This window comes from Colias croceus, chromosome 23 (genome assembly GCF_905220415.1).
Source record: "Colias croceus chromosome 23, ilColCroc2.1".
In the NCBI taxonomy this organism is placed as follows: Eukaryota; Metazoa; Arthropoda; class Insecta; order Lepidoptera; family Pieridae; genus Colias; species Colias croceus.
The window spans coordinates 7,627,993-7,654,626 of NC_059559.1; the positions used below are offsets into that span (position 1 = coordinate 7,627,993).

General features: G+C 33.6%; 1 protein-coding gene and 1 long non-coding RNA gene across 5 annotated transcripts in view; one reads left to right on the top strand and one right to left on the bottom strand.

The window, feature by feature from the left end:
• LOC123702234 lies at positions 1-26,059 on the bottom strand. Of its 4 annotated transcripts, none has more exons than XR_006752842.1 (4): positions 25,587-26,059; positions 1,619-2,059; positions 873-1,012; positions 1-476 (listed from the first exon to the last, which is right to left on the bottom strand). It is a non-coding gene; the product is annotated as an uncharacterized LOC123702234 (long non-coding RNA). The 4 variants fall into 4 exon arrangements; XR_006752844.1 differs by lacking the exon at positions 25,587-26,059 and adding an exon at positions 2,136-2,457; XR_006752841.1 differs by lacking the exon at positions 25,587-26,059 and having other exon boundaries at positions 1,619-2,441.
• Positions 1-26,634, top strand: part of LOC123702232 (protein slit) — a 195,397-nt gene that overhangs the window by 77,953 nt on the left and 90,810 nt on the right. The window lies entirely within an intron of this gene.

Genomic DNA, 26,634 nt, shown 5'->3' on the forward strand with positions numbered 1-26,634 from the left:
TTTAAACTAAAATGATTTTATTAACATGACTATATTATTCAACTTATGGTAACAGTAATACATTTTTTCATTTTTAAAGAAAATCTATAGGTATAAATTTATACAAAATCAAAATAACAAAAAAACGAATAACATACAACTTAAATAAAATCTATACATAAAAAAACGTAGGAAAATACACTTGAATATTTTTTGGGTGCAATTTACAAAATAATAATCGAAGCAAAAAATATGCTACCCCACCCCGGGCTAGACGCAAACAATAGTGCATAGATAAACATAAAATTTTGAATATATAATATATTAACCGGTCGGATTAACATCTTATAGGCTAAACATACATATTAGATAACATCGTGCTAAGACCAATAGGAGCCTAGCAATGCGGATAAAGCCACGGAGCACGATGGTGGTCTGTTTAGTGCTTTCACGTGTTTCTTCTTAGTAACGCTGCTTTGAGCACCTGGCGCGTCTGGCTGAAATTGTTTAAAATATGAATATTTTTGCTATCCTTTTTTATATGCATAAGTATGAGTATCAATAAAAAATCAAGAATAGTAGTCAAGAATAGTCGATTGAAATTCAATTTATGAATAGATATACTTAATATGAATTCTTGCAAGTCACAACTTTGGTTTTTATCAGTGATGTTTATTATAAAACTTATTGTTTGTGACGAGAGTTTTATAGTTAGAAATTAAAAATTTTAATGTATTTTACTACAAATATATAGCATAAATTTATAAAAAATTATATTTTGTTCTAATAGTAACAAAGGTCGCATTGAGGAAACTATTTTTTATCAATACTTTATGTAGTTTGATCGTTTCATAAACAAAAATTAGGCCAAAAATATAATTAATATACTTAACTGGTGATTCCATTTTGTACTGATACAAAGCCTGTTTTATATATGTTTAATTATTTTGACTTCAATTATTCCTTTTATTGGTTGTGTCATTCCTCCTCCTGATGAAACTGTCTTTATGTTATAGAGTAATTTGTGGCATTTCTGAAAAAAAAAATCCACATTTAATGAAAACCTTCAATTTGTCAAAACTAAATCAAATAATTGGGACCACCACATTGCAGGCAGCTTTCAAATAAAAAGAAAAAGAATTCTCAAAATCGGTTTTCCCAGTGAAAAATTATGATTTAACAAAGCGAAAAAGAGATTAAGTCCAATTTCGAAGTCGATTAAAATGTAAATTTAATCATGATGTGTTATTTATTATATTTATGCAGTTTAAATGTTTCACAAACAGGAATTAGGTCAATAAATATATTATAAGAAAAGAAAGAAAAAACATTTAATTCAAGGACATCAATAAATAACATCAATAGGTACAAAAAAAAGAAAATCACATAAAATCACATAAAATTTACACACAAGAAAAAAAGTAAAAAAAAGAACATGAGAAAAAAAAAATAAAAATAAAGAAAATCAATTATAAAACAGTGTCCTTGAAAAAGGGAAGCCAACTCAGCATAATCTATGCTGCAATTATGCACACACAGAGCTGGTTTTCAGTGGCCCCTAGACATTGTTACGATTAGAGAAACAATAATTATGTAAGAATATATGTAATGTATGTAATAAGAATATTATGTACTTAACTTGATATTTTTTCTCATCAAAATTCTTCATCAAAACTTTATATGTACCTAATATGTAAAATATTTTGCCCTCAAGTCCTTTTATTGGTAAAATAAGTAGTATCTTTCTTCCTATGGATGAAACTGGTCTTTTATATTTTCCTATTTCTACTGGGAATCAATTGTGGCGTTTCTGAAAAAAAAAACATTTATAAAATATTTGATTATCCTCATTTTTTATCACTGGCAATCATTTTAAACGTTTTAATACACTTTTTTAAATTTATTGAGAGTTTTGCATCCATACTTTTGTTATCTAAACTTAATCAGGATATAATGTTTTTTTAATGCTCCTTTTTAGACAAACAGGAATTATGCCAAACAAATATAATATACTTAACTTGTGATTTAATGTTGTCATATTAAACCTATTATTTTGTGTTGTTTGTCCGTCTTCTGCGATCTGGAAAATATGAAATATATAAGTTGTATCATAAATTTAGAAAGATAATAAGAAGATTATAAAAGATAATATAAACCTATGACAAATATCCGCAAAAAGTAACACTGTTTTCAATTTTTTTGACTGGCAGCGAGGTGTTTCACATCATACTGAGCAAATTATATCTGAAACTTTCTGTATTAATGCAAAACTACCACCTCCTCCTTTATCCAGGCTTGGGACTGGCTGCGATGAGGTAGAATAAAATAATCTTATAAAATTTATTCTATTCACCCTCAAACACAGGCGGAGTTACCTAACTACCGTCTAAGTACTCGATATACACTAATTACTACTATTATACTTAACTATAAAAGAAATAAAAATTGTAAAGTGTGTTATGATTGACACGTGTTTAAGTAAAGCGTTATGCGTGTAATAAAATAAAATTAAATAAATATAACCATGATTCTATCAAAAATACATACTTAGGTATACACGTAAATAAAATGTATGAATAAAATATCTACATTCTACATCAATAATTTACACGATCTAAATTAATTTACTCTAGTTTACTCTAGTCTATATACCTATAAACTAAACTTAATTGATTTTATGTACACAAAAATATAGTTTGTGTTGTGCATGTAAGTATATGTTAAAAAACAAAATTGATTGATCTATATAGAAAATTGAAGCATAGCGAGACAAAATATTTAAATATTACTGTAAAATGCGCTCAGCGAATGTAAAAGTACGATATTAGAAGTAATGATGTAGCGCGTTGTACTGTAAATATACGTCGGACGTGATGCAATTTATAAAAATGAAATGATAGCCCTTCGAATATAGAATAACGATGGATCATGAAAGACGATAGCGGGCGCTTTTAGTCCAACGGAAGGAATGGATCCGCGGACGGTACCGGGCCGGTGTCGGGCGGAGCTGCGCGCGAGCGGCCTCGCTCGGCGGTGAGACGTGGCCGGGCCGGCAGCGCGCCGCGGCGGGCGCAGGAGCGGCTCTGGCGCAGAGGTGAGTGCGGTGCCCCAAGTCGCTTTGCATTGGCGCTGCGTCGCGCCTGCAGTGATGGTGGTGGCTAGATGTAGACAGTGTCGAAACAATAGAATATTACGATTGATAATGCGGGGCGTTTCTCTCAAGTTATAAGTATGTATTAATATTATTTTATATTACATCTCATATAATATGTCATAATAATTATGCTAACCTAACCAAAATATTTGCGTATTTGAAAAAAAAATGGACAGATCACGGATACACAAAATAAAAACAATTTTAAGTTCCTATAAATAATTGTTATTTATTCTAACTATCAAATTTGATAAATGTTGAGTGAATGTTATCACTATCATGTAAACAAAATTTAAATGGATATGATTATTAATATTATTTTATTAATATACCGTGAAATATTCACAAAACGAAAGATGTCGTTTACTTTAAAAGTCAAAGCAATATCATGAAAGGTCGGGAACCTTCAGAGGCTGGGAAATGTTACCCAGGCATTTTTTTTTCTCTTTTTCATATAAATCGCATTTTATTTTTCCAAAAAGCTGGTACATCTCAGTAAAATGAGCATTCTTTCGATTTCTTTTGCTGCAAAGATTTCGTAGTGGGATTATGTTGTAGGCAATAAAAAGACAAAAAAAGCAAAACAGAATATCGTTCATTGACAATTAAATAAAAATAATCATATTTTTCATTTAAGTTGTGCTTAAAATTCAGTGATTTAACTTTATTTACCATGGTTATTTCCGGGATACCAAATTAGGTTTATTTTTCCGAAATTAACCGAATAGAAATAATATTTATTAACTATCAAATTATGTGGTAATATAAAATGTGCTAACCCTAAGCTTCTTTTGATGCTGAGCAATGTTGTAAAATATAGATCGCTACATTATTAGGTAATTTTGCCCACCATTGTAACTTTTGTTTAAAACAACCTTCAGTGGTAGTTATAATATTTCAAACGTTATTTAATAACATATTATGAGTAAAAGTAACCTGTGTTTTCGCCATCATGCACAAACTATCAACTTGAATTTTCACCATTTTTGCCCGCGAAATCACACATGATATTCGACGAGTTACAACAAGTTGCTAATTTAAGTTAGCGACACATACGGCAGTGTTGTCAGACATAGAACCTATTTTACACCAAATACTTTGAATGTTGCGGTATTTTTGCAATTTAAAAATTTACTTATGAATTGATCTTCGGGCAAAGATATCCTTGGTAAAAAAATCACAATAAGACACTATGCATTTTCGAAGTAATTATGATATTGATTAATTGTTTTTGATAATGTAGTTTTTTTTTGCGTTGGAAAATATTCAAGAATATGGTTATCATACTAACAAAAGATGTTTTCAACTCTTAGAGTGTTTCATACATTTTACATTGTCTTACTAAAATATTGTAAATAACAAAAACTTATAGGTGATACGTAAACATAAATGTTCTACTTATGTATCTAGTAAAAACAAAAAATATATTTTATAGATATATTATATATGCATGTGAAAAAAGCAATTGATTGTAGTTAGTATAACAATTCTTCAGTTCTCGATTTAGGTTTGGAGTTTGTACGATAACCGTACTTACTACATAGTCACTTTAATTATTTCAAGCAAGCAAGCAATGAAATGTTTCAAATTACAAAATAAATAACCAGTCGACCAGCTGTATTCCAACATTAGGTACATTAAGATAAAATGTATTTTACATAATGATAGTATGTACTTTATATACAATGAGTTCTTAATATTACAGGTTAACGTTAACTTTTTTTAAATTACATATAGTATAAACTATAACGTATTAAGAAGAATTTAGAGAAGATATAAAGAAGAGAAAGAAGAATAGGCACAGTGGTGTAATTAATTAACACGAAACGAAAAGGGCGAGTTACATAAGAAGGTATAGCGAAAAAATAGAAGAGTTGCCTGATACTTTAATTCAATAAAGTTTCTCTCGAAGAAGAGAAGGCAGAGTAAAAGTAAGGAAGAAAGTTTTTATTTTTGCAATACGAATTACAATATTATAACTTTAATTATTGTAAAATAACTGTTGACAACGTAACGTGTATGTTAATTTTTTTTTTTCATAAGTACATAATAATCGACAACCAACATTTGTTTTAAACTTTAGTTCCATTTAAAACGAGATAAAAGAATAAATTAATACGAATACATTTTTTTATACTTAATTATAAAATAAATCTTGATCTTGCTTGATTGAGGTGATTCAAAATACTGGAATTACTAATTATACGCTATTCACATACAATATATCGAACTATTCCACCATACTTCAATACTGAATACAATTAAGTATTTTTATGTAAATTAAAATTCATTAACTCCACTCGCTTGCAGGATCCGTGCGATCAACCCCACCGGGTGAGACCCTTTTGGGAAGCCCAGCGAGTGCGATCAGCAACCGGATAGAATTCATGTTCTTGTTTGGATGTCGTTTCAGAAAATATTATCATACAAATAAATCATAAAAGCATAGCCTTCAGTGTTGTATTTGATGTCGTTAATATTAGGATTTTAGTTTCATGTTCGTTCGGTTATAATTTGCACTTCAGTTTAGTTCCAAAACTTTGTGACCTCACAAAGGTACGACGGCAACTGGATCTTAATGCCATTTTTTTTAATTACATATATTATATTTACCTTGAACTTTCACTGTGATAGTCAATTTTCTTATGTTTTGATTACAATGGCTGTTATCAAGGATTTTGTCCACTTACGACGTTTCCTTTGGTGAACAGAAAATTTCTTTTGTCAGCTTCGAGACATTTTTGGAGTGAGAAAAAGTCATCATGTCACTCATGTTTGTTTGGCTATTGCGTCTGACCAATGTTTTCATTGCTTTCTATAATAGTAAAATGGCTATGACTGTTTATTATAATAGTAAAATGGCTATTTTAATTAGATAACGTATGTAATTCCAGTATTTGTTTCTTGTTTCGTTGATGCGGCAAATATATTCTTGATGTTCTATCATTATTATTTTTTCGTTTTTTTTATTGTTATTTTTTTTTTTGGTTTTGTTCTTTTTTGTGTGTTTTTTTTGTCTTTTTTGTATATTTCTTTTTTTCTGATATTTTTTTTGTTTTTGTTCTTTTTGTGTTTTTTTTGTGTTTTTTTTTGTATATTTCTTTTTTTCTGATTTTTTTTTTGTTTTTGTTCTTTTTTGTGTTTTTTTTTGTTTTTTTTTGTATATTTCTTTTTTTCTGATATTTTTTATGTATTTTTTTTGGTAGCTATTAAACAATTTGCTGTTTTAAATAGAATAATTAAAAATATATTTTAATTTATGCAAATTAAAGGCATACGAAATAATCTAAGAAGTGAAACTGCCACCCTTTATATTATTTACGTTAGTAACAAATGCTTGAATTTATTCGATGTGATGAATAACCATATTCTTGTTACAATATTTTTTACATAAAATACTCGTAAATGCATATGCATGCTTTTTGCGCAGGTGTGATTATTATAATACATAATCTGTAATCAAAGTTTCAATTTATGAGGATTCGGGTATAATTTACAATTTAAGTACTGAAAATGTTGTATATTATTATACCCAATCATAAGCTTTGCTTTGAATAGAAAAGAGGAGACAAGATGTACCTCTTATGTTTTATGGTGCTGAGTTTATATTTCGATACTTATAATAAAATAATGTTGATGATTGTTCCTTTATCACCTCGAGAAGCATAGGGCTTCAGTATATAGTTCATTCAGTAGATAAATAATAAATTAATACTAATAAAATATTCATAGATAAATTAATAAAGTGGTTGGGTACTGAAAATGTGATGATTGGCGTACAATGGGTCATCAGCTTTGCTTTGAAGAACACTTCAAGCAAAGAGAGACGAGATGTGCTACCAATCCTTTACGGCATCGAGTTTGCATTTTGATAAATAATTAATAATAATACTAATCAAATATTCATAGGTATGTTAATAAAGTGATTGGGTACTGAAAATGTGATGATTGGCGTACAATGGGTCATCAGCTTTGCTTTGAAGAACACTTCAAGCAAAGAGAGACGAGATGTGCTACCAATGCTTTATGGCATCGAGTTTGTATTTTGATAAATAATAATACTAATAAAATATTCATAGATAAATTAATAAAGTGATTGGGTACTGAAAATGCGATGATTGGCGTACAATGGGTCATCAGCTTTGCTTTGAAGAACACTTCAAGCAAAGAGAGAAAAGATGTGCTACCAATGCTTTATGGTATCGAGTTTGTATTTTGATAAATAGTTAATAAATTAATACTAAAAAAAATATTCATAGGTAAATTAATATAGTGGTTGGGTACTGAAAATGTGATGATTGGCGTACAATGGGTCATCAGCTTTACTTTGAAGAACACTTCAAGCAAAGAGAGACAAGATGTGCTACCAATGCTTTATGGCATCGAGTTTGTATTTTGATAAATAATAAATTAATACTAATAAAATATTCATAGATAAATTAATAAAGTGATTGGGTACTGAAAATGTGATGATTGGCGTACAATGGGTCATCAGCTTTGCTTTGAAGAACACTTCAAGCAAAGAGAGACAAGATGTGCTACCAATGCTTTATGGCATCGAGTTTGTATTTTGATAAATAATAAATTAATACTAATAAAATATTCATAGATAAATTAATAAAGTGATTGGGTACTGAAAATGTGATGATTGGCGTACAATGGGTCATCAGCTTTGCTTTGAAGAACACTTCAAGCAAAGAGAGACGAGAGGTGCTACCAATGCTTTATGGCATCGAGATTGTATTTTGATAAATAATAATACTAAAAAAATATTCATAGGTAAATTAATATAGTGGTTGGGTACTGAAAATTTGATCATTGGCGTACAATGGGTCATCAGCTTTGCTTTGAAGAACACTTCATGCAAATTTTTAAATTGCTAAAATACCTTCATACTTTGGCAACATTCAAAGTATTTGGTGTAAAATAGTTGGTTAATTTGTCTGTCAACACTGCCTATTGTGTGTGTCGCTAATTTAAATCAGCAACTTGTTGTAACTCATTGAATATCATGTGTCATTTCGCGGAAAAAAAAAATGGTGAAAATTCAAGTTGATAGTTTGTGCATGATGGCGAAAACACAGGTTACTTTTACTCATAATATGTTATTAAATAACGTTTGAAATATTATAACTACCACTGAAGGTTGTTTTAAACAAAAGTTACAATGGTGGGCAAAATTACCTAATAATGTAGCGATCTATATTTTACAACATTGCTCAGCATCAAAAGAAGCTTAGGGTTAGCACATTTTATATTACCACATAATTTGATAGTTAATAAATATTATTTCTATTCGGTTAATTTCGGAAAAATAAACCTAATTTGGTATCTCGGAAATAACCATGGTAAATAAAGTTAAATCACTGAATTTTAAGCACAACTTAAATGTAAAAATATGATTATTTTTATTTAATTGTCAATGAACAATATTCTGTTTTGCTTTTTTTGTCTTTTTATTGCCTACAACATAATCCCACTACGAAATCTTTGCAGCAAAAGAAATCGAAAGAATGCTCATTTTACTGAGATGTACCAGCTTTTTGGAAAAGTAAAATGCGATTTATATGAAAAAGAGAAAAAAAATGCCTGGGTAACATTTCCCAGCCTCTGAAGGTTCCCGACCTTTCATGATACTGCTTTGACTTTTAAAGTAAATGACATTTTTCGTTTTGTGAATATTTCACGGTATATTAATAAAATAATATTAATAAACATATCCATTTAAATTTTGTTTACATGATAGTGATAAAATTCACTCAACATTTATCAAATTTGATACTTAGAATAAATAACAATTATTTATAGGAACATAAAATTGTTTTTATTTTGTGTATCCGTGATCTGTCCATTTTTTTTCAAATACGCAAATATTTTGGTTAGGTTAGCACAATTATGACATATTATATGAGATGTAATATAAATATTAATACATACAACTTGAGAGAAACGCCCCGCATTATCAATCGTAATATTCTATTGTTTCGACACTGTCTACATCTAGCCACCACCATCACTGCAGGCGCGATGCAGCGCCAATGCAAAGCGACTTAGGGCACCGCACTCACCTCTGCGACAGAGTCGCTCCTGCGCCTCCCACGGCCGGCCGCCGGCTCCGGAACTCACGACCTACCGCCTTGCAGAGGACTCTCGACACGCATTTCCACCTGTCACCGAGCCGATAAGGTCCAATCAAATCCATTTAAATTCCTATGAACCAAGCAACTGCTATGACTTACATATCCATGGCATTATTAAATATAAGAAAAGTTCAGTCAATTTTATAAATTACTGTCACCGCCACTGACATATAAATACTCGACAATGCGCATACAACCTTAAAACCAATAACAAACTTATACATTCGCTCTCGCATTTTACTTTAATACAAATAATTTGTTACACAGTGTTTCAACTTTAACGTAGAATCAATTCGTTTTTTAATATTAGCGTCATGATGATAAGAGTTCATAAAAAAATACGCACAATGTAAACGTTGGCAACATGATTTAATTTTAATAATTGATTTCTGATATAGAACGGAGGTGAACAATTTCATTCCAGGAAGCCGAGTGTGTAATGCTTGCAAGTGTAACTCGTCAATCTACCAAGCAAAATGAATAGTGTAATGCATGGTGGGAAATCCCTAAAGTAACTGTGGAATGACGACGTTATTCACGTAAGGTTTACCATCGATTAATTTTTCCCTATGTACAAGAAGCATTAAATCGTTCCTATCCCGTACGCGACCTAATGCCACGTACAACTGTCCGTGACTAAAGACGTCCGATCTTAAATCTATGCCGACCCTATTAATGGTTTGGCCTTGACTCTTGTGAATAGTCATTGCATAACACACCTGAAGGGGAAATTGCAATCGACACATTTCTATTGGACTATTATGATCAATGGGGGCCTTAAACATGATTCGCGGTATAAAAAACAATTCGGCTATTCCCGGTTTGCGAACTGTTATCAATCGAGGTGAAGTCGCTACGATTATAACTTTTGTACCATTAACTAAATGATCTGAAAAACTAAGTTTACAAGTTTTGAAGCTTACAAGCTTACAGTAGTATTCCTTCAAAACTTGTAAGTTTACAAGCTTACAAGTTTTGAAGGAATATTTTGTCTGATTCGACATTTCTTTCTTTCGCTTTTCAATTCGCTGCTGCTGTTTTGAATGATTGGACTTTCCTTTCTTTCGCTTTTCAATTCGCTGCTGTTGTTTTGAATGTATATATTATTATTTTGCTGAAAATTGCTTTTTTCTTCGAGTGGTAATAATGATAACTTTACTACTGGCCGCTTTAAGATCCCATTTTTTGTTTTTAATGTAACGACTCTTACTAACCCGTCACTTCCTGGATGGGTTTCTACTACTCGGCCCACTGGCCACTTCCCGGCTGGCATAATATCATCGTGAATGGTCACTAAATCCCCTATTTTAAGGTTCCTTTGAGGTTCTAACCATTTGCTTCGAACCGTCAACTGGCTGAGATATTCATTTTTCCACCGTTTCCAAATATCATTAAAAGTTTTATCTACTAAGTACCATCTAGTCCTGGCATCATGTGCTGTTTCTATGAGAGTATTCTCCGCTCGCTGATTTAAGAAATGTGAAGGTGTTAAGAAATCTAAATCTTCTACGTCTTCCGTAATTGAACATAAAGGCCTTGAATTAAGGCATCCTTCTATCTGTGCAAGGATTGTGCTGTATTCTTCAAAGGTTAAAGCTTGCTCTCCCACTACTCCTTTTATATGCTGTTTTAGGCTTCTTATCGATCTTTCCCAAATTCCTCCTGCGCTAGGCCACGATGGACAATTCCAGTGCCATTCTATCTCCATTTCAGTGATTTCTTTGTAAAAACTATCGCTAAAATTGCTTATTAATTCATTATATTCTTGTTGTATAATTTTATTTGCACCGACAAAGTTCGTGCCATTATCTGAATATATATGCTTTGGGGTTCCGCGTCGTGCTGCCATGCGTCGCAGAGCCGCTATGAAAGTTGTGCTGCTGAGGTCGGAAACTATCTCTATATGTACTGCTTTCGTAACCATGCATATGAATAACGCTATGTAACCTTTTGTGGTTTTTACTCCTCGACCTTTATTAATCTTGACGTTGACGAATCCCGTAAAATCAACTCCTGTGTGATAAAACGGAGGAGCTGGATTGACACGATAGCTAGGCATATCTCCCATTAGTTGATGTAATTTTGTAGGTTCTCGCTTCTTACATGTGATACAGGTCCGAAGTTGCTTTTTTGTTGCTCGATATCCTTTGATTATCCAGTACTTTTGCCTTAAAATTGAAATAGTAATTTTTGCTCCACCGTGAAAAGAAAGTTCGTGTGCTTCATTTATAAGTAGTTCCGTTAAACGCCCGCTATATGGAATAATTATTGGATGTTTCATATCTTCGCTGATGTTTGAATTTTTTAAACGTCCTCCAACTCTTAAAATACCATTTTCATCTAAAAATGGATTTAAGCTTAATAATGCACTATTAGATCGTAATTTATTGTCCTTTTTTAATTGCTCTAAATCAGCTGAGAATTCAGTCGATTGAACATATTTAATAATTGCTGTTTTAGCTTTTCTCACGTCTTGTAATGTGAGATACGTCGGCCTTTGTTTTAATGACGGTGTAATCGCTCGTAATATCCATGCTAATACTCGTACTATTTTTAATAATGAACTATATTTGTATAATAAATGATCTATTATGCTTGATGTGTATGCTTTTTGAATAATATTAACTTGTTTTCTTATTTCTAAATTTGTCGTATATAATTAGTGTGCTGCTGCTTATTTTTAAAATCTGAACTTAATAACCATCCCGGACCTCGCCACCATAATAAGTTTTCTTTTAATTGTAATGCTGTTTGACCTCGACTCGCTGCGTCAGCTGGATTTTCCTTCGTTTTTACATAGCGCCATGATTGAGGTTGCATTGTTTCGTGAATTTTCTTTACCCGATTTGCTACAAAGGGCTTCCAACGGTCGGGGTTTCCGTTGATCCAACCAAGAGCTACCATGGAATCGCTCCAACCATAAATTTCAACTTTTGTGCTGCTGATGCTATTTTTTATTTTATTCATTAACTTTGTTAATAACTCCATGGCACATAATTCTAATCTAGGTAACGATACTTCTTTTTTATTCGGTACTAATCTGGATTTTGCTGCTATTATTATAGTTGAGATTGAGCTATTTTTTACGACTCTGGCATATACGACGCATGCATAGGCTTTTATTGAGGCATCGCAGAACCCATGTAATTCAATTGTGCTATTCTCATCACATTTATACCATCTGGGAATTTTAATACATTTTAACGTGTTTAGCTCCTTTTTTATTTTTATCCATTCGCTTTTTATATCTTGGGAGACTGGATCACGCCATTCAAGATCTGCTTGTAACCATACTTTTTGAAATAAAATCTTAATTTTTGTTGTAAGTGGCGTCAACCATCCTAATGGGTCAAATAGCTTAGACATTTCCGATAATAATTTTCTTTTCGTTAACTTTGCTGAGTATTCATTTATTACGCTATCATAGTCAAATACAAATACGTCACTAATCGGGTCCCATCGTAGGCCTAAGGTTTTCGGCGTGTTTTCCGTTTTAAACATAAATGTTGATTGCTCGTCTCGTTCTTCGCTGATAATGTTTTCAATAAGGCTCTTATCGTTTGCAATCCATTTTCTCAAAAGGAACCCTGCTCCGCTAAGTACATGATTCACCTCCGCTATTTTTTGCTGACCTTCGCTAATTGTGTGTGCTCCCGAGATGTAGTCATCCATATAAAACTCTTCTTTAATGCTTTTTGCTGCTTTTGGGAAATTATTTTGCTCATCTTGTGCTAGCTGATTCAACGTCATAATTGCTAAGAAAGGTGCTGCTTTCGTTCCGTAAGTGATAGTTGTTAATTGATGTGCTTTTATAGGCTGGTCTGGGCTTGATCTCCACCATATCTGTTGAAGTTTTTGGTCTTCTTCTTTTACTAATATTTGTCGATACATTTTTTCAATATCAGATGTATAGGCGTAACGGTATAGTCTCCAATTGATAATGATACTTTGTAAATCCTTTTGCATATTGGGTCCCTTGTGCATAAGGTCGTTTAAGCTGTAGCCTGTCGTGGTTTTAGCTGATCCGTTAAATACGACTCGTAGTTTAGTGGTGCTGGATGCTGCTCGCTGTACCCCATGATGTGGTAAAAAACATTGTACGCTTGAATTTAATGCTGCTATTTTCATGTGTCCCAGTTGTATATATTCGCTCATAAATTGCTTGTATTGCTCTGATAATTCATGCTGCTTATTAAGTTTATTTTCTAAATTCATAAATTGTGCTAATGCAAGTTTTTCAGACGATCCCAATTTTTGTAACGCTTGATCCTCCATAGGTATGCTTACTTCATAACGCCCGTTTTTTAATCGCTTTGTAGTTGCTAAGTAATAATCTAAACATTGCTTATCTTTCGCTGACATATCATTTTGCTCCTGTATATCCTCTATTTTCCAAAAATCTTGAATCTCTTGTATGTGATTCAAAATAACGTTGCAATGGAAGGTATTTATGCTGCCTCCACATAATAACCAACCCAATTGCGTCTGCTGTGCTAGTGGTTGTGAGATTTCGCGGCCTCGAATGATCCCATCTAACATAATGTATGAATAAATATCTGCTCCAAATAAAATATCTACTGCTCGGCTTTTGTTAAATTCTGGATCTGCTAAGTTTAAGTGCGCTATACATTTCGACCAGCCGGGTTTTTCAAACGATCTATTAGGTAGATTTTTTATAAGATTAGTCATGATGAATGTATCGACGTTGAAGGTAAAATTGTTATATATAGATTGGCAATTAATCTTGAGTTTTCCACGACAGTTGTTTTCTTGGCCCCCTACGCCAAGGACGATCCCTTTGCTTTGTTGGCGTTTTAAGCCCAGTTGCTGTGCTGCTCGTTCGGTTATGATGCTAATTTGAGACCCTTGGTCGATCAGTGCTCGCATTATGTGCTGTTTGCCATCTTCAGCTGTTACCTTTACCAATGCGGTGGCTAAAAGTACTTCAGAATCATCTTGTTGAGACGTATTCGTTTGATTTTTGGGGCTGTAATACACCTGTCTTTGGGTGTTGCTACTCATCAATTTTTTATTTCTAAAATTCTCGCTAGCTTGCTGCTTAAAACATTCGTGCAATAACGTGTGATGTGGGCCTGCACACACATGACACCGTTTATTCGAAGTACATTGATTCCCATTGTGATCAAAAATGCAATTAATGCAGAAACGTAATTGCTTAACCGTTTGAAGTTTATTCATAAAAGGTAATTTAATAAATTGTGGACAGTTAGTGAGCGCGTGTTCGAAATTGCATAAGGGGCATTTTTTCGCTGAGGTGTGCATTGACGTCAGTGACCTCTTTACTTGGTTATTAATATTAATTCTATTTGAATTAATATGTATAGGTTGTCTGTTCGTTGCTAATAATTGGTTTGATGTTCTGTAATATCTTTGTTCTGATGCTGAATTTTGGTTTCTTCGTGATGATTCAAGAGATGTAAATTTGTTCTCAAGAAAATCCAAAAATTCTTGTAGTATAGGGAGCTCTCGAGTGCTTTTTAATGATTCTACGTATTCAGAATAAGTTTCGCTGTCTAATTTTTGCGATAATAAATGTACCAATAGCGGATCCCAAGTAGTTATATCTACGCCTAAGTTCTTTATAGCGTGTAAGCTTTCTAATGTGACGTCATGTAATTTCTTGATTGCTATATATGATTGCTGCTGTATATTAGGTAAATTGAGAAATATGTTAACGTGCGATGTAAAAATTAGCTTCTTGTTATTAAATCGATGATTTAGGATGTTCCAACAAACTAAATAATTGTCGGAGCTGATAGGCAAATGCTGTATAAGGCGCTCGGCTTCCCCGCTTACTTTAGCTTTCAAAAATTGCATTTTTTGCGCGTTCGATATTGATGTATTTTTATGTATAGTTTCATTAAAAAGGTCTTTGAATGATACCCACTGATGATAATTGCCAGAAAATGTCGGTATATCCATCTGCGGAGTTGATTTATTTCTATGACTTGTTGCACACATTTTCGAATTTATAGCTCTCTTTGTATTGATATATATTTTCTCATGTTTAGTAAAATTAATTTCGTATGTTTCATCTTCCTCTCCAAGTTCACCGACTATCTCCCAATGTAGATTTTCCACCGCTGTCCATCGATTGTGGAGAATACGAAGAGAGTCTTCATATTCCCACTTCTCCTCCAAATTATTCACGTCAATATTGCTTACTGCTCTGATGAATGCTTTAAAATTGACTTCCTGCTTCCGTGATAAGTCATCTAATTTGCTGTTGGTCCCCTGTGATTGAAATGTTGTAGACTTAGGCGTCGCTTGCGCTTCTAAAGCGGATCCTCCCGCTTTCGGCTCTAGATGGGCTTGCTTTTGTAATAAAAAATTATCATATGCTTCACTGATGGCTTCCTTTGTTCTAATATAAATGTCGTGAATGTTAATAAATTCTTCCCGCATAAAATATTGATGCTGTGTCGATTCATATTTTAAAAGCTTTTCATGATTTTTCTGGCATTCATCCCATAAAGATTCTAATATATCTAAACGCTGTCTGCAATAGTCGATACTCTTACGCTCTGCACTATCTTTTTTAAAATTCGCTAATAACCTCTTTATTTTGTCCTTGATCTCTAGTTGGACCGTATATAAAGCTTCCATTTTAATATAAAATAATCAAACGGTAGAAATAAAAAATAAAATGGAAAATTCTTACTTGGCTGTCTCGGATACGGTCGACGTGGCTGTCGTGGCTACGTCCCCGGATACCTTAGGTTGCTTGCTGCTGCTGGCTGACGTGGCGGTTGACGCGTGGCGGCACGTGCTGGTGACGTAAGCAGCTGGCTTACGTCTCGCTGGTTGTTGATTCCTTGTTGCTAATTGCTGATGGCTATTTGCTGCTTGCTGATTGCTAGATGCTAATTTTCGGTCGCTGCTTGTCTGTTGCTAATTGATAGTTGCTGATTGCTAGATGCTGATTGCTGAATGCTCGATGCCAATTGCTGGTCGCTTAATGCTGATTGCTAGATGCTTGATGCTAGATGCTAGATGCCAGGTGCTAGATGCTAGATGCTAGGTGCTAGATGCTAATTGCTGGTTGCTAGATGCTAGATGCTAGATGCCTTTTGCAGTTCACGGATGCTGATTGCTACTTGCTGTACGCTGGTCGCTGAATGATGATTGCTGATTGCTACTTGCTGTATGCTGGTCGCTGATAGATAATTGCTAATTCTGCTATACTGTTAATTTCTATCCCGCTCGAATGCTGCTGCTAGATATTCTGGTAGGAGTTTTGCTGCTGGATGGCTGTACTTTGCTCGGGGCGATATACGTGGCGACACGTGGAGCTGACGCAAGCTCTTTTATAGCTTGAAAATGCTGGATTTTGTCTCGTAAAAATACTAATTTTGGCTGCTGTTGAATTATATGCTGCTTGCTTGTTGCTAGTATGCTAGTTATAAGATCATATGCTGAATAAATATCACGGGGGAAGAAGGGACACGTGGATTTCCGGTTCCACGTCACACTTTACACTCGCGACGCGGCACACTTTTTATACGGTGATCCGGCTCGAAAATGTACGGTTTACGTATTACATCGAAAGTGGACTGTATTTAGGTCGCTATAAATGCTGCTAATGATGCTATGATATTATGGGACCACTGGGAACACCTTAATGGCTGCTAATAATTATATATGATTTACGCGGATTCGAGCGGATAGAGCACTCGGGCGCTGCTAAGGGTGAACTGCGCTTTTCGGCCGGCTCGGCCGTCGCACGATAATACTGCTGAGGCAGCTTGACCTCATTTACGTTATTGCTCAATTATTGTAATATGTAATGTAACTATGGATAATAAGTAATTTAAAATAAAATATTTGTTCGCTGCTCGAACAGTTACGAATTATCATGCAAATGCATCCTACTTTTAATGTAAGATCGTGTTCTGGTATACCTTTAGGGTGCATACTATTCAACACGTCTACGCCTAAATACAATTCGTCAGTGTCATCCGTAGCCGTTTTATCTACTGAATAGAAATGTAAAAGGTCGCCTGACAAACGGTCTAATACAGTCCTATTTATTTCTCTAATATTAGAATTATGAGTGGAAAGAATGGCCCTACCTATACAAACTTCTGGCTCATTTTCTAAAAGGAAATCCGAAAATACAAAATTAATTAACTCATTTAAATCAGTAGTAAATGATAAAAGTGAAAGGTCTATTAAATTTTGACAAGATCTACCGACCTTTACCGAATGTAAAGGCAAATTATTTGAACCTATTTGAAGTAAAAAATCGGAAAATACACTATCTTCACTACACCTCTGAGGTGTAGTTAGTGAAAACGTCTTTAAACTCTGCCATAAGGGCGATGATTTTACTGAGGCATTAAATATGTCTGAATGACACTTGGCGTTGGTAACTACGGGCGGAATCTGACGAAAGTCTCCAGCAAAAATGATAACCTTTCCCCCGAAACTTTTATTAGACTTTGTCAAGTCTTGCAAAGACCTATCTAACAAATGAATGAGGTACTTGTGTACCATCGGCGCTTCGTCGTAAATAATTAAATCGGAGTGTAGTATGAGTTCAGCTCTCTGGGTTCCGTTTGTTACGTACCAATACCCTAAATCGTCAATAGCGCTTAATGGATACCTAAACATACTATGCGCAGTCATACCGCCGTCATAGTTCTGCGCGGCAATACCGGAACTCGCTGTGCACAAAACTACACCATTGAGTACGCCCCTCACGTACGCTGCTATCGTATTTAATAGCAACGTTTTACCAGTGCCTGCCGGACCGTCTATATAAATAGCACTTTCGTTACTATTGCGAAAACCATCATCAGTGAGCAAATTTTGCACATATTCGAACACTTGCCGCTGGTCATGAGACAGCTTGGGCGTCCAAACATCCACAAATTCGCGTAACCCGTCTGCATCGTGTAGAGCCTTCTCACGACCTAGTTCGGTGGTGTCATCGTGCGCGTCAGGCAAACCTTGCTCTAACAAACACGAACCATGTTTTCGCAATAGACGGTCAATTTGAACCAAGGCCTGGGTGTACGCTCTATCCGTATCGTTATTTACGCGGTTAAGTATATCTTCAGCTAACTCATTTTTAAATTTTTCCCACAGTGTCGCTACTGCCACCCCATTAACAGCCAATAATACGAAAAAGTTACGCAGGCGTGGTCCGGTCAAAAAACATGAAGCTTCCTGCATAGCTATCTCGTATTCGGCTTCATCGTTGGCGATACCAACGGCTTTAGCGGCCTCCTGGAATGTGTTACAATTTGGACCACCCAAGTTATAAAGATCCCTGTAACTACGGCAGGGGTGTGAAGCTAACAGTAATCTTAAATAAAATTGTTCACCTCTGTTGGGCGCGACCCAAAATAAACGCGTCACTATTTCTCCCCTCTGTCTTTTCGTCAAAAATTTACCGTTGGTCATATTATAAATGGTTGTATTTTTTGTTGAGGGGCGGCTGGAATGAACGATGTACCTCTCGTAAAAATCTAAATATGTTAAACTATCGAATTCTTCACCGAGGGGACGATTAAAGTACGTGACGAGATCCGAACCCGAATTTTGAACGGCACGCGCTTCATTTCCCGCCTTAAAAAAAATAGATTGGTGATTTTCTAAGTGAACGTCTAACATCTTTACAGTGGGCTCACGTCCCGTGACGTCAAACTCAAAAACTCTCCAAGCAGCCTCACCAGAACCGATGTATCGTTTTGTGACGTACTGTTCTATTTCGTTATTTTTTAGTTCTTCCGGAACAATGGCGACTCGAGCCTCGTCTGGACCTTTAGTCATATATTTAAAGAGATATTTAATGACTGTTCGAGTAGACACTGATTCTAAATTTAAATGGCAATCATATCTAAGAAGAAGTGCAGCGTTGTATGGTACTATCCACAAATCACTAATTTCTATATCCCTCCCTCTGTATTTAATAGTGGCTGTATTCTTACTGTTACGCTTTAAGTTAATAAACCCTTTATCATTACAATATGTGACTTCTGTCTCTGGTTTTGGGAAATAGCTTGTACATTTTTTTTTTTCACTATCCCAACATTTTAAATCTGTCCTATGCGGCGGACCGCACGGACCATGTACCATGTAATCTAAAACTGCTTTCCTTAATTTTCCATCAACTTCTGAAGCGTCAGGAATATCTGCTCTAATAAATTTATCTACATCAGTACCGTGAACGGGGCCACCACCCTCGACTGCAAAACAGATATGAGCGTGTGGTAATCCCCGTTTTTGGAACTCTATTACATATAAAATATAAACAATTTTACCAAACCAAACCCCTGTGCGAAGATCCCTCAAAAGTTGCTGTAATTTAATGTTAAAAACTCTAGCACAAATTGAAGGAGTATTATGATGACCTGTTGTTGAATTTTGTATTTCAGGCCATTTGGGATTGCAAGTTAAAGTTAAAAGAAAAGATGGCAATCCTAATCTGTTAACTACTGCCATAGCATCCATATACTTTTGCTTCATATATCTAGGCCCCCCCGTGTAACTACTTGGCAAGTAGACTCTACCAGGCACAACCCCACCCTCTCCTCGAATAGTCTCATCTACACTTATCTGCTGTAAAACTGACTCTACTTCTCTTAATGGAGCGGAACGGAGAGCATTATCCGTGTTACCTTTTTGGATGTTATACAGGTAACGAAGTCTTTCTTCTAAAATCCTACATTGCATATCAACTAACCACTCTTCAGACAAACGATTAAAATCGTTGAAACGGGGTTCGCTCAGAAGGAGACATCTAACATATTTGTTCTGGGTTAGTTTTGCTCCATTATTGTCCGTTTTGTTAGGAAACCATCCAGGGTTACCGTGCGGATACAATAATGGATATTGAAAAGTTTCATATAAGGGGTGCATTATATCTACTGTGTGAGGCTTTTTGTCTCCAATTTTCCAGATTGCAATGGCGCGAGGAATGTAACGTTCCTGCTCATTGCTTATAATGGCAGCAATCTCGTTGCCTAAAGGCATATCACCGAGAATGTTGCCATGTGTGCGTCGTGTGGTGTGCTCAAAAATGAGGTGTGCGTGGTCGGATGGTTCTTGGCTCAGCCGCTTGAAGCACTCTATATAAGGGTTGTGATTATGCAAGAAATTTGTAATCGATCGAATGACAGTTAAATCTAAATTTAAATTTGTAGCGAGGCTCTCTCGCTCACTGTTATCATAGATGTAAAGTCCAGCCGGGTTAGTAGTTTCTGAGTACGCAAGATCGAAAACTCTGTGATAAACCCTCCCTTGAATTTTTAAAAATGATACCCCCGTTGTCGGATGTTGAAATCCGTGTGAAACTCCTAACGCACTAAAAGCAAATAAATTATTATAAGCCCTAGGTTTATGCAAAAAAGAAGGAAAGCTATAAAATGGTTCATTTAAAGGCGGGAAATTTTGAACGTTATAAGTGCCAGCCCCACAGCACCACTTGATACGATTCTTTTCCTCAAAGAACAATCTAGCATTACAGTACCTACACAAAAACGCTTCCCTATCTAATAATGAAATGTTTTTAAAACTATACAATTTGACGACAGTTAAGCCGTCGCCACTCTTTGTACCTATTAAATTGTTTGAATTCCGTAATTCAACGTCTAAATTTCGATTCACTTCATTGTACCTATCTACTGCTTGCTTATTAACCTCTGGGTTACTTTGACTATACTTTTGAACCGCTTGCCTATTAACCTCTGGGTTACTTTGACTATACTTTTGAACGGCTTGCCTATTAACTTCTGGATTACTTTGACTGAACTTTTGACTGGCCTGCCTATGAATATCGGGATTGCTCTCGTTATATTTTTTAACTGCCTGCCTATGAACTTCGGGATGTTTTTCATTATATTTTGTGACCGCTTTTAAATGAGAATTTGCATCTATAGATCGCCTACCTGGTCGTCCCCTCTTACGTTCTACTTCTACTGAATTTACTGATGAACTATCTGAATCTACGTTTATATTGTTTTGTTTGTGTGCTTTAGATTTATTATATTTAGCCGGTCTACCGCGTTTTTTACCTACGATCCTAATGTCGGGTAATTTTGTTATGCAGACAACGGGTGTCAGTGTTGTTAATTTAGGGTCGCGAATATTTTGAATTAAAACTTTTGGTTTTAGGGAATTTAATTTAGGGTCATATTTTGGAGGTATACCTTTATTAACTAAAACTATCGGTTTTAAATTAGACAATTTAGGGTCGTCTACAATAACTAATTGGTCGTCTACATTAACTAATTGGTTGTCTACACTAACTAATTCATTAATAATGTTTACACTATGAAAATGATTTAAAACAATTTTATGAATTTGATATTGACTACCAAACGCCGGATTCCAAAACAAAAACTTTGCAAGAGTATCTAAATTATTGCACTGAAAGAGACGTGCGGCTCCTACCGAATGCGAGTTATGAACGTATTTATTATTCGCGTCTACTTTATGGCTATTAAAGATAAAATATGTATTATTTGACCTCCAAAAAGATATCGTATTATTAGCGCCGGTGAAAAGGTAGCTATGTGTGGAGTCGTTGTGTGTAGTGTGAAATATTTTATTTTTTAGGATTAATTTTAATTGTAAAGTGTAAGTGGCTATGTCGCTGTCACATGTGGGAAACAGCCCGTTGTCGATCCAACTATCGTTGTCTGCCATCGATTTAATTTTAGCCAAATAGGTCCCTACACGTATATCAGAAGGCAATTCTTCAGGATATAAATGAGGATGATTGTGCGCAACCCCAAGTGGTCTAATTTGAATATATAACATATCACCAAAATCTAAAATAGTGTCTATATTTTCCTGAGAAAATACGGCCCTATTTAGAATGGAAGAATAAACAGCCGCGCATGTTGCCATCGCGACACATTGTGCGTTGTTACCCTTAAACCGAGGATCGGCTTGATGCGTTGACCCTTTAATAATAATTTGACCGATTAAAATAATAATACAAATAAAATGATACTTTATTAAGTCAGAAGAAACATATTTATAATGCCGCACAATTTATTTATACCTAAAATGTTAAGCAAATTGAAATGTTCCAAACAAAGAATTGTATGTGTGATTGTATGATTAAAAAATAAAAATTCGTATGAAATATGTTAAAAAAAGTATCCTTAGTGAAATTACCATTCCCTTTCTAAAATTTCGTAACAGAAAAATATCAAGTCGATTATATATCGGTTGAGATAAAATGTGCAAGGAGTCGAAACTACTCTTAAAAAAAAATACTAAACTCGCTACGAAATGGGTAGGTAGGTAATAGGTATCTAGTGTAATCTATAAAAAAATATTCGCAACGATCTACGTCTCAGACCTCAGTATAATATTAAACATACTCGTATAATCAAACATAGGTATCTAGAATTATTTAACATGTTTATTTTAATCCTATCAAAACTATGTACTTACGTAATATGATTTACCTATTATTAATCTTTTATGGATAACATGGAAATACTTTACTGTTATTGGCAATTATTAAGTCATAAAAATAATATACCTACGTATAATTTATATTCATAATATTAAATCAAAATGAATTTCAAGTAAAATTCTAGTAGGTACCTATATGATACATCTTAAAGTCGTTCTTCCGTCTCTAATACTAATTTAAAACCTGGTTACATGTCGCTTTAACGTTTAAAGTAGGTACCTACCTACAATAATTAATCTAAGTGTAAATTAACTTCGCTACAAAATGTGAATATTGAATTGAAATTAGAACGAAAATATCAATAGTTTATCTATACAGATACCTATGCTTTACAAAATAATTAATATAATATGGATTCAATTACATACAAAATAATATGTAGTTAAATAATAATACATATTATATAGACCAATTTTAACTACTCACTGATAGAAAGCTTTCATTGAAAGAAAATAGGTTAATACGGAACATCAGAGACAATATTATCATGATTTACAATAATTAGGGTAATTGCGCCAGTTCGCGTCCACTTAGTGCAGTTGGAAAGTTTGAAGGAGAAAATAAAAATGTTCCAGAACAAATTTCAACGCAAAATTTATGTAACGTGTTCCTTAAATAGTCTATTTTATGATTTCCTTTCAATTGTGTTGGAAATATCATGTGGTTTTTATTTATCTAGACAAATAGCAGAATTTGGCGTTTTACCCAGTTCGCGTCCAAAAATTCCTTTTTGCGTCCACCCGTGGACCAGTTCGCGTCCACCAGCTTAGAAAAGGAATTAAGAGTGTATTGGGTGATATTTTATCAGATAAATGCAAATAAAAATTAGATTTTAATAAATTATTTATTTACGAATATAGTTATTTAATAAAAACCGGCCAAATGCGAGTGGGACTCGCTTACCGAGGGTTCCGTATTAATCTGTCTTTTTTCATATGTTTTAACTGTAAATGATTATTTTTTCAATGTTTCCCTTATTTGTGCTATAAGACGTTGCTTCGTACCAAACTTCAAGTGTCTGTGTTTAGGTACGTAAAGTACCCTGTAGGTTTTGATTCCCTTGCGAATGTCGAAATTTGCGAAAATTTGCAGCATAAACGGCTGTATCTTTTGATTGCTTTGGCTTATAAGTTTAATTTTTTCACTGCTTCAAGGGACCGTAGACTTGAGTATTCAAAATAAATTTCAGCTTTATACCTCTACGCGTTACTGAGAAAAAGGGTCTTGACAGAAAGACAGACCGGCAGACGGACATACAGACGGACGGATATCAAAGTGATCCTACAAGGATTCCGGTTTTTCCTTTTGAGGTTCGGAACCCTAAAATCAACATTATTATTAATATAATTCACTGTGTAAGGAAACTGGAAAAACTTAATTATATTTATCTTCTCATCATTATTAGAACCAAAAATTAACAAAAAACAAAGTTACGTTATGTAAATAAATAATAATCAGTTCTATTAAGATTACCTATCTAGTACCTACCCTATTTTTTAGTTTCTAATGAATTAAATTTCCTTTTTGTTTATATTATTTTCTTAACCACAGACTTATTGACTCTCATTCTAAAAAAACTGGTCTCATTCTTAGAATACCCATTTTAAAATGAAAAAATAGCATAAAAATTTGCTAATTTGAATGAAAATTTAAATTAACAACTTGTGGTCTTAGTCAAAAATTTACAATCTATTTTAAATTACATATTTTAACAAACAATTCATTGCTACGTAATGAAAAACAATGTGGACGCAATATGTTCTATTGTTATGCACTACAGGTATAGTTTGCGCCCACCGTGGACGCAAAATGGAAGTTGTACAAATTCGGTGTAGTAATTCGCGTCCACCTTATTTTAGCTATTAATTGTAAGAGAAATAAGCTTATTTATAATCATACTATTCCATGTTTTGTTAGCAAAGCAAAGAAACAGTTACATATTCAAAAATTCACATTTAACAATAAGATACTTACCGTCAAACGCGACGCTGCGCACTATTTTTTTCTCAAAATCCCGCGCGTTTTAGCTCTCTCGTTTAATAGCCAAACTTAAATATTTTTTTTAAATAGGATAGGCGGTGCGCAGGCATAATTTGAATATGTGTGCATGTCTCTTATACATTGAGGTAATTATCGGAAATTTTTCTTATTACAATTTTACATAAAGTATACTTATTTTCGTGAATTTTCTAAAAGATATCCGCAAAATGGACGCGAATAGGCAGGTGGACGCGAACAGGCGCAATGACCCTATTATTTTTACCATTTAGGGATCTTTATGATTTTTTGAATATAATATTGAATAATTACCTAATATGTATTTAATTTATTTTCATTTTCATAATAATTAATATACCTACCTATCACACAAAATGGCGACCGACGCCGCACGCGGTGCGCCCGCTCATCGCGCGATTTGCCGGTTCGCGATTCCCGCGCATTTCGATTTAGGTACAATAAAATAGGAACAAAAAAAAATTTACTGACTCTCCCTTATTATATTTATACATCCAAATATTCTATTCTATTTTATGTTAAAGAAAATGACTTTATTCTGTAATCGTATTTATTAGGTACATAGGCACTACCTAATAAAAAATGTTTAACACTACATGACAACAACGGCAATTAGGTACGTATTATGATGTTAAGCATTAGATACCAATTTTATAAAAAAAATCTTTGAATAATTATTAAAAGTACTTAGATTACAAAATAAATAAAAGTACAACTTATTCAGAACATTTCAATTTGCAGAAAAAAAACGATAAAACTAATTGATTACCTAATAGAGCCTTAGGAAAATATGTATATTAATATTTATTTATTAATCAATAAATTTAATAAAGCTTACCGGTAGCGATGCACGCCATTGCCGCTGAGCTGCCGCCGTTGTTGCTAGAAGATGCTTGGAACATGTTGAGAGGCACGAAGTCACGTAGAATCTCGGAGTTATCGAAAAGTTACTGAAAACGATGAATGAACATTAAAAAAAAACAAAGCATTAAACATCAGACATAACTTTTTTCATTAAAACAAATCGTTGAAAAAAAACAAAAGAATAAATCGTCATGAATATGAAGTCACCGGTACTTTTTGTAATTACGTAAAGTAATATATTTAATTGTAAGTTTGTAAAATACCTATATAAAGAAAACAATAAAATTCAAATCATTATTCACTCAAGTACAATACGAGACCAATAATTAATAATAAATGTAAATCGACTTACCCTGAGAACAGACGAAATGTTAATGGAAGAGAAATGGCGCGGGCGCGGGGCGTTTTATTCTTAATTTCCCACCGGAAGTAGAAATAATTGCAAACATTACGAAAAAACTGGGAATAGACAATTTCACAGTTTTGTAATTTTTTCTTAATTAAAATATAATATTTTAATTAATAAGAGATATTTAAAATACGTAATCTAATCTTAAAAATATATCAATTTAATAATGAAATAATTTAGAAACATAATATTATGTAAGTTTATAATATCCAACTGTTATCTAAGGGGTCTAATAATTTATGTTTCATTATTTTCATATTTAATTATTTTTTGAAGATATGCTATATTGAATATATTAAATACAAATATATTTTATTTAATAATAATAACAAGTAACTAATGTTTAATTTATTTTTATTATTACACAATAATTATAGAAGACTGTGTCTATGAATACCTTGAATATTATTGTTTTTAAATATAAAAGTCAAATTATGCTTTTTATAAACATAACTAAGAAATCAATATTTTCATAATTATTAAACACAACTAAAATATTTATGAAATTATTCTAAAGTAAACAAAAAACGTATCGTCGTAATTAAATTGCAAATTAATTAATTTTAATCAAGTTTATTCTGATTTGAGAAAAATATATCCAATGCTGCCAACA